Here is a 16,215-nt window from a genome sequence, read left to right on the forward strand (position 1 = left end):
ATTTTGAATTGTAGATGTCAAGTATTCTGTTTATAATAAAAACATAATAATATGTTTTATTATACTTTGTTGGAAAGGAAAATTTGTACAATTTTAGAATGTTTTTATGAGTAAATTTAATATACTGAAAATAAAAATTAAGAAAAAGATTCCTATGTGCTGATGGAGACATTTATGCAAACAAGTAAATGAAGAGTTTTCCCCACAGTGATTTCTACAGCTGAGTTAGAGGAGAGGGCAACATGTTCAGATATCATACAGGACTGTCTCTAGGAAAAGAGCAGGCAATCTAAGAGAATGTGGTTGCTAGCTGCATTTGTAATAACACTGAAAATGTAAAAAAAAAAAAAAAAAAAAATCAGCAACCTGAGAGACAGGCAGGATTTCACGACTTACCCCAGTTTTATCAGAGAATATCACTGTCACAAGAGGTTAAATCACTTGACTAATATACAGATTCCACATCTAATTCTTCATCTCCTTTTACATTTTTTCTCTCCTTGACCTTTTATGTCATTAGAAAAGACAGACCTGATTTTCCTCTCATCTCAGTGACTCAGCACTCCTCAAAATATCAAAGTTCTGCTTGTTATGGTCCAGGTAAGTACGAGGAACATACTCTTCAAGGATTCAAGATAAAATTTTTAGGAAGGATCCAATATTAATTGTTTATTTTTCTAAGGCTAAGCTTGGGCAAACAATCTATTTTAAATTCTCCTCTCAAACATCCAAATAAAATAATTATTATCACACCTTTTTAGTTGAAACATTCAATTTTTACTTTGAAAGTTCAATGCCCAATAATCCACACTGAAGATAACAGCCTCCCTCATGTGTATGGCAGGTACCCTGCTGGAGATTTCATGGAACAATATCCAGATGCTAAGTCCACGGTAACACAGAAATAGAAAATGACTTCATTTCCACTAGGGATGGTACTTAAATATTCTAATTATCCTGGAAAACTACTCCATTAAGAAATCTAAAGATAAAAACAAGACCTAGTATTAAAACCTACGATTACCATTAAAAGATAATTGACATATTATCCAGGCAATCAGCAATTCCTTTGGATAAAGATGCTTACAATTTCTCAATTAATCTGTTAGCAGATGTTTCTTCTAGATCTGTATTCCTTTTTACATAGTCAACAAATAATTATTAAGAATCTATTTCTTCTCAATTTTAAAAAGGAGCAAATTACTAATATACAAAACAACATGGACAGATTTCAAAAGCATTATGCTAAGGGAAAGAAGACAGGCACAAAAGACTACCCACTGTATGAGACCATTTCTATGATATTCTAGAAAAGGCAACACTATAGGAACAGAAAACAAATTGATTTCCAGGAGCTGGGGATGAAAGCAAAGTAAGGGATTGATGGCACAGAGGACGGAGAGAACCTTAAAAGTGATGAAACTGTTCTTTATCTTGATCCTGGTAAAAACTACATGACTCCAAGTTTGTCAAAACGCATGAAAATATGCACGTCAAAATTTAAATTGTATTGTGCGTCAATTACTTTGCAATTATAAAAAAAGAATCAGTTACAAAATCCTAACACACACACACACCAAATCACAAAGAACCAACCACACATCAGAGGGGAGCTTAGCACTGGAAATGAAATGTGAACAAGATACACAGAGTCCCTTGATCTCAGGAGCTTGTACCTCGGGAGGCAAAGAGACTTTTTAAAAACAATCACAGGGACTTCCCTGGTGGTTCAGTGGTTAAGAATATGGTGGCCAGGAGACTTGGGTGGCAGGTGACACAAGTTCAGTCCCTAATCCAGGAAGTTTCCACTAGGCCCAAGCTAGAACTGAGGTCCAAACACCCTAGAGCCCATGCTCTGCAACAAGAGAAACCACTGCAAGAAACCCACACGCCGTAACTAGAGAATAGCCCCCTCTCACAGCAACTAGAGAAAGCCCTCGCACAGCAAGAAAGACCCAGTGCAGCCAAAACCAAAATTTTAAAAAATAAAATAAAGATAATCACAGGAAAATATATGATCATAAATCTGAGTCAGTACAACAAGAGGTCAATGAGAATAAATGATATACAGAGACCCAAATGAGACCTTTGTGAATTATACGGATTTGATTTGAAAGGTTTCAAGTGGCAAGAGTTATCTAGAGCTCAGGGAAAAGCGGGTCTTTCATTTCATCACTTGGATCCTAGAAACTGGGAAAACAGCTACAGTTTTTCTGAAAGACTAAAAAATAGAGACTAGAGAAGTCTGTTAAGCCAAAAGGAATCTCCTCATATTAAAATTCCAGGACACTTTCACTCACTCCCTGGACAAGGGAACAAACTGTGTGTGAGATTGTTACTCTTAGAAAAGGCAGTTTTAATTAAGCTCATTTGTATGTTATTAATAAAAACATGTAATATTTATGAGCTTGATTCTTGTCTGCTCCTTGCCTCTCATTCTGTTTAATTAGCTGTGTGTAGGAGGTGCTGAATTGCAAAAGCCTCTTTATTTCACAGTGATATTCCCAGTACAGTTTGAGATGCATTTGAAACATAACAAAGAGAAAATCTAATTGTTCCTTTGGCCCTAATATAAAAGGAAGTCTGTGGGCTCACACCTTCATTGAAATTGCTCCCACATTTGAATTACATTCTATCCATGGTGGTTAATTTGAGAAAGAACTTGCCCCATGGGTAGAATATTTTCAGAATTACCGAAAAAGAAAATTCAATCCATTACTGAGTGTTGTGAAAATAAGCAAGCAGACACTTAAACATCACCATATGTATGTGCACAAATACATATACACACGTGCATCCATATGTATGTCACATACACATTTTTTAAATTAATTTAATTGGGGGCTAATTACACTATTGTAGTGGTTTTGCCATACACTGACATGAATCAGCCATGGGTGTACCTGTGTCCCCCATCCTGAACCCCCCTCCCACCTCCCTCCCCATCCCATCCCTCTGGGTCATCCCAGTGCACCAGCCCTGAGCACCCTGTCTCATGCATCGGACCTGGGCTGGCAACCTGTTTCACATATGGTAATATACATGTTTCAACGCCATTCTCCCAAATCATCCCACCCTGGTGGCTCAGAGGTTAAAGTGTCTGCCTGCCATGCAGGAGACCTGGGTTCGATCCCTGGGTCAGGAAGATCCCCTGGAGAAGGAAATAGCAACCCACTCCAGTATTCTTGCCTGGAGAATCCCATGGAGGGAGGAAGCCTGGTAGGCTACAGTCCCTGGGGTTGCAAAGAGTCGGACACGACTGAGCTACTCCACTTCACTTTTGCCTTCTCCCACAGAGTCCAAAAGTCTGTTTTTTACACCTCAGTCTCTTTTGCTGTCTCACATATAGGGTCATCGTTACCATCTTTCTAAATTCCATATTGTATTGGTGTTTTTCTTTTTTTTGAAAAACAAAAAAGATTTTATTCATGAAACTTCTAACACTGACTATAACAATAGCTTTTGGAAAAGGTACAGTGCCATGTTACAAAAGTTCTCTAGCTTATTTATCTGAGCAACATAGAAGTTCCAGTGTTTTTTAGGATATCGTTTAGAAATACATATAATTAATGTCATTATATAAATTTAGATCAATGTTAATAGCAGGGAATATGTTTTTATTCAATAAAAAAGCAACTCTGAGCACAAGATACAAACTAAAAGTCCTAGACCATTTTCAAGATTTTTTTCCTTTTATTTATTTTTTCCATCAATCATTTTATTTTTATTTTTTTAATTTTTATTTTTACTTTATTTTACTTTACAATACTGTATTGGTTTTGCCATACATTGACATGAATCCACCACGGGTGTACATGTGATCCCAAACATGAACCCCCTCCCACCTCCCTCCCCACAACATCCCTCTGGGTCATCCCCATGCACCAGCCCCAAGCATGCTGTATCCTGCATCGGACATAGACTGGTGATTCGATTCTTACATGATAGTATACATGTTTCAATGCCATTCTCCCAAATCATCCCACCCTCTCCCTCTCCCTCTGAGTCCAAAAGTCCACTATACACATCTGTGTCTTTTTTCCTGTCTTGCATACAGGGTCATCATTGCCATCTTTCTAAATTCCATAGATATGTGTTAGTATACTGTATTGGTGTTTTTCTTTCTGGCTTACTTCACTCTGTATAATCGGGTCCAGTTTCATCCATCTCATCAGAACTGATTCAAATGAATTCTTTTTAACGGCTGAGTAATACTCCATTGTGTATATGTACCACAGCTTTCCTATCCATTCATCTGCTGATGGACATCTAGGTTGTTTCCATGTCCTGGCTATTATAAACAGTGCTGCGATGAACATTGGGGTACATGTGTCTCTTTCAGTTCTGGTTTCCTTGGTGTGTATGCCCAGCAGTGGGATTGCTGGGTCATAAGGCAGTTCTAATGAAACTAGATCACTTTCTAACACCGCACACGAAAATAAACTCAAAATGGTGTTTTTCTTTCTGACTTACTTAACTCTGTATAATAGGCTCCAGTTTCATCCACTTCATTAGAACTGGTTCAAATGCATTCTTTTAAATGGCTGAGTAATATTCCATTGTGTATATGTACCACAGTTTTCTCATCCATTTGTCTGCCGATGGACATCTAGGTTGCTTTCATGTCCTACCTATTGTAAACAGTGCTGAGATGAATGCTGGGGTACACATCTCTTTCAGTTCTGGTTTCCTCAGTAAATCACAGCAGAATCCTCTATAACCCTCCTCTCAGAGTAATGGAAATAAAAGCAAAAATAAGCAAATGGGACCTCAGTTCATTTCAGTTGCTAGTCGTGTCCGACTCTTTCCAACCCCATGAATCGCAGCACGCCAGGCCTCCCTGTGCATCACCAACTCCCAGAGTTCACTCAGACTCATGTCCATCGAGTCAGTGATGCCATCCAGCCATCTAATCCTCTGTCGTTCCCTTCTCCTCCTGCCCCCAATCCTTCCCAGCATCAAAGTCTTTTCCAACGAGTCAACTCTTCACATGAGGTGGCCAAAGTACTGGAGTTTCAGCTTCAGCATCATTCCTTCCAAAGAAATCCCAGGGCTGATCTCCTTCAGAATGGACTGGTTGGATCTCCTTGCAGTCCAAGGGACCTAATTAAACTTAAAAGCTTTTGCACAATGAACGACACTTTAAGCAAGGTGAAAAGACAGCCTTCAGAATGGGAGAATATAATAGCAAATGAAGCAACTGACAAAGAATTAATCTCAAAAATATACAAGCAGCTCCTGCAGCTCAATTCCAGAAAAATAAATGACCCAATCAAAAAATAGACCAAATAACTAAACAGACATTTCCCCAAAGAAGACATGCAGATGGCTAACAAACACATGAAAAGATGTTCAACATCACTCATTATCAGAGAAATGCAAACCACAATGAGGTACCATCTCACACCAGTCAGAATGGCTGCTATCAAAAAGTCCACAAACAATAAATGCTGGAGAGGGTGCGGAGAAAACAGAACCCCCTTACACTGTTGGTGTGAATGCAAACTAGTACAGCCACCATGGAGAACAGTGTGGAGATTCCTAAAAAAACTGGAAATAGAACTCCCATACAACCCAGCAATCCCACTTCTGGGCATACACATTCTTTTTTTTTTTTTTTTAGTTATTTTTTTAAATTAAAGGATAATTGCTTTACAGAATTTTGTTGTTTTCTGTCAAACATCAACATGAATCAGCCATAGGACAAACGCATATATTCTTAAGAAGAAAAAAGTTCAGCTTTTTTTGTAAAGTTGATTAACAATGAAATCTACACCTTTAAGCACCTTAAACATGAACTCACTGCAAAAGAAGAAAATAGGAGTATAATTAAAATAATAATGAACATTTATTTGGCACTGAATGCCAGGCATTTTTCTACGAGCGTTTATACATATTGACTCATTTTAAACTCTCAGCACTCCTATAAGATAAATAGTTTTATCACCAGTCTCATTTAACACGGGAAAGGAGACTTGAAGAGGCTAAGGAACTCACATGACTAAGTTAAGTAAGAGTAGAGGTGGGGTTGGAACCTAAGATGCTGGCACGCTCCATTGCTTCAGTTGTATCTGACTCTTTGTGACCCCATGGACCACAGCCTGCCAATCCCCTCTATCCATGGGATTCTCCAGGCAAGAATACTGGAGTGGGTTGCCGAGTCCTCCTTCCAGGGGATCCTTCTGACCCAGGGATCGAACCCATGTCTCCTGCATTGCAGGCGGATTCTTTACCACTGAGCCACCAGGCAAAGCCAGAACCTAAAGTATTTGGCTCTAAATAGATTTCTGGATTCTGTTAGCTATGCGTCAATTGCATCAATTAGGTATATAGCACATGTTTTGACACCCAGAGAAGTACTTTTGCTTAACACTAAAACAACTGTAGATGTGCAGGTCTTAGACTTCTATCATGAATTTTATTCCTAATCAGAGATATATATCCTTCTTATAAGAAAAACCTTAGAGTAAGTAATATAACTATCAGATAGCATAATTATGAATCCAAACACTGGAAAATCAAAGTTCCTTGAATTTTTACATGGTATTCAAAAAAGGCGGAGTGGGGCTAAGCACTGGAGTGGGTGAGGACATTTATTAGATATGTTACCATTTTATTTTATTGACTTAAAAAATTTCAATAACACAGACACTGAGTTCAGCCACTTCTCCATCTCAGTGTGGACCTGCGAAATTTAGTCCTCTCTTCTTGACTCCATCACTCCACCTCCTCCTTGCGTGTTGGGTGTTTTTCAGGCCACAGTGGGGCCTGAGGCTATAGCAGCCCAGGTTTCTCAGCTTCCCTTCCTTAGCTCATCATCCTTCTCTCAAGAAGACCCACCAGTAGGTATTCTTCTTTTGCATATACACTTCCCTCCACCACCTTTTCAATCTCTAATTACAGTTCCCTCTGCCCAGTTCCCTGAAATCTCAGTTGGTAAAGAGTCCACCTGCAATGCAGGAGACCCTGGTTCGATTCCTGGGTTGGGAAGATCCCCTGGAGAAGGGAAAGGCTACCCACTCCAGTATTCTGGCCTGGAGAATTCCATGGACTGTTTAGTCCATGGTTGGAAAGAGTCGGACACGACTGAGCGACTTTCACTTTCACACTTTCTATCTAGCTAGGCTTCCCTTTGGAGAAGGAAATGACAGCCCACTCCAGTGTTCTTGCCTGGAGAATCCCAGGGACGGGGGAGCCTGGTGGGCTGCCGTCTATGGGGTCACACAGAGTCGGACACGACTGAAGCGACTTAGCAGCAGCAGCAGCGGCGGCTCAACAGTAAAGAATCTGCCTGCGATGCCGGAGATGCAGGAGACGTGGGTTCAATCCTGGATCGGGAGGACTGCCAGTGCTGGAAATGGCAACTCACTCCAATATCCTTGCTTGGAAAATCCAGTGGACAGAGGGGCCTGGCGGCCTACAGTCCACGGTCTGACCAAGGGTTGGATATAGACCGGGCGTGCATGCACGCACTGCCAGTTAAGACCACCAGCACTCCCCCACCTAGGAAAAGCGCTGCTGATGCGGCACCCTGGCTTCAGTCCCCTCTCTGGAATTTCAGCATGCTATATCCCCCTTGGGCTGTGCAATAGAAAATCACACTATGGAATTTGAAGATTACATTTTCTCATGTCAAGTGAGATTAAACAACCTCTTGCATGGGCATTTTACTTGAATGGCATGGCCAAATCCATATGACAAGCAGTGGCTACTGAACTTGGGACAAATTCAGTACGAAGGTGAAATGAAAGACACTGTCACAACAGAAAGAGCAAGGCAGTAAACCTAATAAGGCCTTTGGCAGTGTTTGGGGGTAAACAATAGATTTCAGTCTGACAAGACTATGTTGTATTTGTTGAATACTAAATAGACATTGTTGTCAAACAGAGAGAGAGGGGTTCTTAAAACAAAGTCTCTGTCTTTAAAGCAAGCCTATGTGTTCTTTGTTCTAACTGGGAGTTCAGACACATACGAATGGTGAAATGTGGCAAAATGTCCTCACACAAACTGAACACATAAGTGCTAAGAAGAAAGCGCTGATTAAAAGGATGTAGGGCTAACCAGACTTCCAAAAATGACTGGGTTTTGAAACAAGTTTGGAAGATGGTGACTGAAGGCAACTAGCCCAGAAGAAGTGGAGAATTTCTAGAGGTTATATAAGAAGCTGTTCACAAACCTGACATGGTAAGGCTGAAAATTTGATAGCTGGTTAGTAAGTATGTAAGATAGTTATTTCAAAGATGCCAACACGTTTTTTCTGCTAGTTTTATATTTTTTATAATTTAGCCAGAAGTGGAGGCATCATTCATAGTGGGTGGGCAAGGGATTCTCTTTTGTCTTGGATAAAATTCTTAGAGCATTTGATTACATGAAAAGAAACCCTAAATTCAAGTCCAGCATGGAAAACATGAGACCATGAAGAGTAAACTACTCTGTACGCTTTCGTCAAAGGTTGTCATCAACGTGGACTGAGTGCTCTCTGGGAGAAGAAGGGACTTCCATAACTCTCTAGAGCCAGTGAAGACCCGATGGCCTGGGCCATTAGGCCAGGCAGGAGAGACAGGTCAAAGCCACCATGTGGAAAGGCTCCCATGCGCTCAGCCGAGCCTGACTCTTTGCGACCCCGTGGACTGTAGCCTGCCAGGCTCCTCTGTACATCCGTCCAGCAAATCCTGACCAGATTACTTAAACTGGCCCCTGCAACATCATAGCAGGACTGGGCTTAGAGAAACTGAAAGATTCAGAGAACAGTAAGAGGCCTCGTTTGAGTGGCCTGACCAGTGAACTCTAGTGATAGCGAGCTTTCAGGTTACTTTTCCTTTTCTGCAGAGTAATTCTCTCCTGTCATCCTCAAATCATTGGTAAAGTTTTGTAGACTAGTAGCCTGGTCTTAGAAGGGCTGAGAAAGTGAGCTGTGTCCACACGGAGAGATTCTCAGCAGCCAGCACAAGCAGTTGTGAAATCTCCAGAGTCCATCCACAGAAAAGCCTAGAACACTAAGCCAGAGTTGACAGCCCATTAAAGGCTAGACTTCTTGATAATTTGGGAGTGCAAAGGGGGCCTGCAAATTGTCATTAGGTATTAAATAGAAGGGTAAGCCCTGGAGCCCGGAGAACTTGTGATATATCAGGATATCCTGAGATACGTCACTATAGAAAATAGATTAACTATCATAGCATTTATATTTTAATTAGAAATACAGGCAATAATTAAATAAAGCAAGTGATAAGTACTATTAAGATTAAAAAAAAAAAAAAAACCTACTGCGAAGGAGAAACGTTACGGAGACCATAAAAGTCCAGAGTCAGAATTTTATACATTAAAAGCACAGAGATGCACCACTCATTGGAAATCCACAGGGGTGAGCACTAGCTACTTATAATTAGCTGTAACTAGCTGCAAAACCCAGAGTAAGTCAGGTAACTTCTCTGAGCCACAACCCTGCGATTTCTTTGGAAGGAATGATGCTAAAGCTGAAGCTCCAGTACTTTGGACACCTCATGCGAAAAGTTGACTCATTGGAAAAGACTCTGATGCTGGGAGGGATTGGGGGCAGGAGGAGAAGGGGACGACCAAGGATGAGATGGCTGGATGGCATCACAGACTCAATGGATGTGAGTCTGAGTGAACTCCAGGAGATGGTGATGGACAGGGAGGCCTGGCGTGCCGCGATTCATGGGGTCGCAAAGAGTCGGACACGACTGAGCGACTGAACTGAACTGAACTGAACATAAGTGAAGGAAATTAGATTGGATCAAGTCTAAGATAAATAGAAAAACTTTAAAAAAGAATGAAAGGAAAGGCTGAAGGAAAAAGCAAGCCATTGTAGTAAACAGCAATTTCTCAAAAGCTCTGTAGCCATACGCCCTACTACTGTACCTTATTTTATTATGATTATCATAGATATATTTTTACCCACCTTCTTAGGAATTCACAATGCTTTGGTGACTAACCCCTCTGCTTCACAGCGGCTTCTTTTTTATCTTAATAGTACTTATCTCTTGCTTTATTTAATTACGTCCTGTCTTTCTGATTAAAATATAAGTGCTATGAGAACTTGTCTGTTTTCTTTACTGATCTGTTTTCAACATTTAACACAGTATTTGGCAAATAGTGGATTACCTTTTAGATCAGACACTGAAGTGGTTAAATTTTACATATTACAGTAAATAATAACCCAAAAGCAAAATATTAAGATTCCCCAGCTATGCTTTCAGTTACCGACCATGCACAGACTAATTCTACCTGAGAGATTTGTCTCCAGTGAAAAGTGTCCGATCAGACACGGAGTCGCACCCAAGGATCCCACAAGACAGTTACTTTATGAAGTCAGGCACTGGAAAACTTCTGGTAAGCTTTTTTTTTTAATTTGCATTTATCTTTAATGATCTGAGACCTCGATAACATAGAAAACACCAGGAGAAAGCCATGCTGGGTTGAGTGGGAATGGGGAACAAAGCTGAAAGCCTGTTAAGGCACCTGGTCTCATGAGATTACATTGCCATCATCCCCTTCATCAATAATTAACAGCAATGAAGTTCTTATTGTAATCAAGGCACAATAGCATGAATTTAAAACACCAAAGAACAACTTCTGGCAGAAATAAAAAATGAACCCTGTACCCAGAGAGAAAAAGACCAATATCTGGCTTGCTGAGCCTATTCCTAGGACCTAAGAGATTTCAAAGTTCCAGCTAAAGCTCTCACACCACTGGCTCCTAACTTTTTATCAGGAATAAAAACAGTTCCATCTGATCGATAATATTGGTGAAGTTTACCCATGAAAGCACCAATTTTTGCAATTAAAACTAAACTCAGCTCCTTCCAACTATTTTTTAAAAGAAAAATGGGCCATGAACTGGTGTTGGAAGAAACCCAAAGGGAGAGAAGAAAGTTGTGCAATGTCCATAGATTTTCCAACTAGACATAACATACACTGAGGTGAAGTCTACAGGATGGGACTTTATAATTTACAGAGATAACCTCAAAAATTTCAACATCAGGTCTGAAGCACTGCAGAGTACCACTAGGGTAACAGAATAGTCTGAAACACCAACTGAGCAGGTGTTAGAGAGAGCTATGCTGCAGGGGTATATACTTTCCTGAACTGAGCCCAAGAGTCATATCCCTAGTTTTACCAAAGCTCTTCTTTTTCCCACAGCAAAAAATAACACTTGACATCAAAAACATTCCTTCTAGTCCAGAAGTTTGTCAAGAGTAATTTGTTTAGATAAAAGCTATAGCACTCACTATAAGAAGCAGGAATCAACTTGTATCCATATACAATTTGTTTTTTCATTCAAAAACATCTTCCCACTCAGCTCCAACTTGCATGGACACCTTTCCATGAATTGCCCGGATTGCCTGTCTTTCACCCTCCATACACACACACACAGTGCTTCAGGACTAGTTAATACATGTTTAGGACTTGAGCTTCCTAAGGATATAACTAATATGCTCTATGTCCACACAGAATACTCACTCTTACGATATATACCAAACACCAATCTGCCATTCAAAACCTTAGTCCTGTTGTTTTTAGCTATTGATCTTGATATTTCTTTTCCCATTACTACTTCACTCTTTCAACTCCAGCGTCTGATATAATTTTGACTCTTCACAACAATCATTCCAGTTCTAATCTTAGTCTCAAATCACTTAGGATTCCATTATACTACTTCAGCTCTGTCCCCATGTCCTCACATCAACTCTAGGCCAATAAAAAGAATCTGGATTTTCCATCACTCTTATGTTCTCCTTTCAACTAACAGACATTTTTTTTTTAAAGTTTTTTGAAACTTAAAAATGGAGTCAAAACATTTTTGGTTATTGGGAACCAGAAAATATAACAACTGAATTCACTGCACTGAAGACAATTAAAATTAGTAAGAATGGTTGATCCTGAAAAGTTATATAGCTATGCTAGCCCTGCATCTTGGTTTTTAGTATGTAATAGTTACTGTTATTTTGCTTCCTGAAGCAACAGTGCTTTGGAGAAAACATTAATTGATAAAATTACCATAAATACTCGGCTTGCTAGAAATGTAGTCAGAGCTTAAATTTGCTCTTTTACATTTCAACCAGTGGTTTTCCTTGATGCCAAGGTTTCTGATTATGAGATTTTTTTTTTTTTTTAAGAAAGTCATTAAAAGCCTCTGGTATAATCCACATAACAATAGAAGCATCCATGGATGCTAACTACCATGCTGGGAATAGGTTAATATCTTATTTTCATTCAAGTGTTGGTTGAGAAATCCCTATATATCAAGGCCCTGAGATATGCACAGAAGTTTCAACAATGAGACACACTATTCTCCTTAAGGGCTTTATAACCCAATGGAAGAGACAAGTAACGAGCAGCCAAGGACAATACAATGTGACATGATCAGGTGTTAAGGTAGCACATAAGTGGGATAACCCACAAGTAAGCCCAGGTCATGCTGGGTTCTAATTTACAGGGGTGTAGTCTAGGTCATGCTGGGTTCTAATTTAAGGGGCTTCCCTGGTGGCTCAGACAGTAAAGAATCCACCTGCAATGCAGGAGATCCAGGTTTGATTCCTGGGTCAGGAAGATCCTCTGGAGAAGGGAATCGCAACCTACTCTAGTATTGTTGCCTGGGAAATTTCATGGACAGAGGAGCCTGGCGGGTTACAGTCCATGGGGTCACAAAGACTTGGACACGACTGAGAAACTCACACATTCACTTCACTTCCAAGGTAGAAGATGAGGGGGGACATGTATTGATTATCTGTTGACCTAACAAAAGACCACAAATTGAGCAGCTTATAGCAACACCCATTTATCACCTTACAGTTCTGCAGGTTAGAAATCAAGTGCACTTTCCCTGGTTCTCTGATCAGGGTCTCAAGAGACTGAAATCAAGGTGTGTTCAGGCTGGGAGGTTGTCTAGTGGCTTTAGAGAAGAATTCACTTCCTTATTCAAACTACTGGCTGAAGTCATTTCCTTGCACTCGTAGGACTGAAGTCCCTGGTCCCTTACCAGCTGTCAGCCAGGAGCTGTTCTCACCTCCTAAAGGCTGCCCACATCCCTTGGCACGAGTATTTTTCCATCCTCAAAGCCAACAATGCTGTGTCCAGTGCCCCTCTGCACTTTTAATCTCTCCCACTATCCTGTCTCCTACTTTGGCCTCATCTGCCACCAGCCAAAGAAAGCTCTTTGTTTCTAAGAGCTCCTGTGATTACAGTGGGCCTACCAGATAATCCTGTATGACCTCCTTATTTTAGGATCAACTGTGCAATGTAACATAACAAGCAGAGCAATCTTATCACATTCATGGGTTCTAGGGACCAGGGACAGGGCATCTTTGGGAGACCATTTTATTATTTTTTAATTAAATTTTATTGCAATATAGTTGATTTATAATGGTGTGTTAGTTTCCGTTGCGCAGCAAAGTGAATCAGGTGTACATATACAGATAGCCACTCTTTTTTAGATTCTTTTCCTGCAAGGTCATTACAGAGTATTAAGTAGAGTTCCCTGTACTATACTGTCGGTTCTTATTAGTTATCTATTTTGTATACAGTCACGGTTCAATTCCTAGGTCAGGAAGATCCACTGGAGTAGGAAATGGCAGCCCACTCCAGTATTCCTGGAAAACTCCATGGACAGAGGAGCCTGGCGGGCTACTGTCCCTGGGACAGCAGAGAGTCAAACACAGCTAAGGCCTGTGGGAAGATGCCTGAAGGTGGAACAAAACCCAGCCCAGTCCAGAAGAGCAAAGAGGGCAGTGGAGTTGACATAGGTGACTCGCAGTCTACCCTGCTGGAAGGGCATGGCACTGCCTCCTCCGACCTCGATCTCTCTGCCATTAATGTTAAAAGTGTGGTCCGAAAGTGAAAGTCACTCAGTCCCGTCTGACTCTTTGCGAGCCCATGGCCCATTCAGTCCATGGGATTCTCCAGGCCAGGATACTGGAGTGGGTGGCCTTTTCCTTCTCCAGGGGATCTTCCCAATTCAGGGATTGAACCCACGTCCCTCGCATGGCAGGCACAAGCTGAGCCACAAGGGAAGCTCTAAAGAGTCTGCAATTTTTAAAAAAAGTCAAAGAAAGCTGAGTCGTCATCATTTTCTGCCTCAAGTAAAAAGAGCCCAGATCTCTCTAACGCGATGGGAATGATGGAGTCTCAGATGCTCCTTCTGACCCTGCTGATGGTGAAGATGGGGAACCGCCTGTCTACACAGAACAGGCAGAAAAGAACCTACAATTAACGTGCAAAGAGAAGGAGAAACTCCAGAAAAAGACTTGGGAGCTGAAGCGCAGACTTCTCTGCCAGAGCAAGAGGGAGCTGGCGGACGTCCCCGACGCTTAGGTCGCGGTGCTGAGCCCCTTTGAGGCCGAGGCCAGCCGCTTCCCGAACAGTACAAGGCGTGCGCGACGGCCCTGGGCACCGTGCGGCACGAGCCGCCCGTGCAATCCGTCCACCCAGATGGCGACGGGCAGCTCTTCTTAGGCAAGCCGCAGCAGGAATGGACGGCCACACGCCGTCTGCTGGGATAACCTGGCATCGGCAGCTCAGAAGAAAAGGCGAAGGCATTGGACCTGATGAGGGAACGCAGGGAGTTGACCCAGAAGCACCTGGAGCTGCGAAGGAGCTTCGGCCAAGTTCTGAAACTCTCCGCCGGGGCAAGTAAGGAGGCAGCCTTAGTCAACCAGGAGGCCTGGGAAGAGGCCCAGGGCCCCAAAGCCCCCAGCTGGTGATCTTTTGATCCCAAGGAGGCCACTGGTGGAAGAACTTGGGGAGAGGTCAGGAGCCTGTAGGCCCACGAAGAGCTATGACTCCACATGCGGGCTGTGTCCCTGATCAAGTGGGGAACTTCCTGTGCCCCGTGGGGAAGGAAGCACCTTTCGTGCCCCTTCTTCGGGGACACAGGGAACCTGCAGCAACCCACCTGTGATGTTCTCAAAACTTGAGCACCTTATGCACTTAGCCTAGCCATAAGTTATTTTTGTGTGATAATCTCATTTGATAATTTAACAAATAAAAACTATTTTGCAATGAAAAAAAAAAAAAAAGGCAGGAGCAGCGGTGTGAATATGTCAACCCCAATCTGGGAGGCTGTTTTAGAAATTCTGTTACCAGAGGCCTCTAACCAACTTCATTCTTGAATTACAGCAATTTATATATACAATGCACTTGATACAGACTTTACAGTGAGGCCTTGTTTTCCTCAAAGATAAGGTCGCTTGAAAAATCAGGGTTGTATGAATAGTCGTGAATCTTAGAACTAGAAGGGTCTTCAAAAGATTATCTTTGAAGCACATAAGAATCAACTGTCTTCATTTTATACTAAAGGTGCCTAAATCCAGAGAGAGGAAGGGAGACACACTCAGCACCACTCCCCGCAGCAGAAAGACAGCAGAACCTCCCTGGCTGCTCTTCACAGAGTTGGCAAGTTCACACAAGGCCTCCTTCCCTCAGATCCTCCCCAGAGCTGTGGAACTCCTCACTGTTGGCATTTTGCATCAATGAGCTGCTCTGTTTAAACACAAACCAGCATCTCTTGCAGCAAACCCAAAGATTCAGACTTTCCTTGTCTGAGTGTCTTTCCTACGAACAGTCATTAAGGGCCCAGTTAAAAATCAAATATGTGCTTATATTCAGGTAAAATATCACCGATTCAATGGACCTGAGTTTGAGCAAGCTCCGGGAGATGGTGAAGGACAGGGAAGCCTGGCGTGCTGCAGTCCATGGAGTCGCAAAGAGTCAGACACAACTGAGCTGCTGAACAACAAATCATGGTTTTTAAAGCATGGGCTCTGCAGGCAGACATGAGTATCAGCCGACCTTCCTTCAGGAAGTTTCTTAACCTCTTCTCTGTAAAATGGGTGTGATATTACTACCCATCACATAGGGCTACTTGGAGGAGTAATGGAGATAGCACATGAACATTTTTCACTTACCACAGTGACAAGACAAGTATTATTATTTACCAGATCTCCACATGGGTTTTTCACGACAGTAATTGCATTAACTGCTCTCTTCCATGGCCATTTCTACTGCTATCTGATTAGAGGAAATGGCCTTCCCCTCTTTTTTTCCTACTCCCCTTGGCATCAGTTTAACTGAATAAAACTAAGAAACTGCAATTTAAGTCTTACACATGCTGCTGTGAAAACATCACCTCTGCCACTCCTCTGCTCAGAAGCACACAAGTCCCTTCAGTCTTCAGAGGAGTTTAGTAGTGATATGCAA

The 16,215-nt window shown here is 41.7% G+C and overlaps 1 pseudogene; it reads left to right on the top strand.

Annotated features, from left to right (window-relative positions):
* Positions 1-14,720, top strand: part of LOC105611141 (HAUS augmin-like complex subunit 8) — a 30,174-nt pseudogene extending 15,454 nt beyond the window's left edge.
* The last annotated feature ends 1,495 nt before the right edge of the window (positions 14,721-16,215 follow it).

Source organism: Ovis aries, chromosome 3, assembly GCF_016772045.2.
Source record: "Ovis aries strain OAR_USU_Benz2616 breed Rambouillet chromosome 3, ARS-UI_Ramb_v3.0, whole genome shotgun sequence".
Taxonomy (NCBI): Eukaryota; Metazoa; Chordata; class Mammalia; order Artiodactyla; family Bovidae; genus Ovis; species Ovis aries.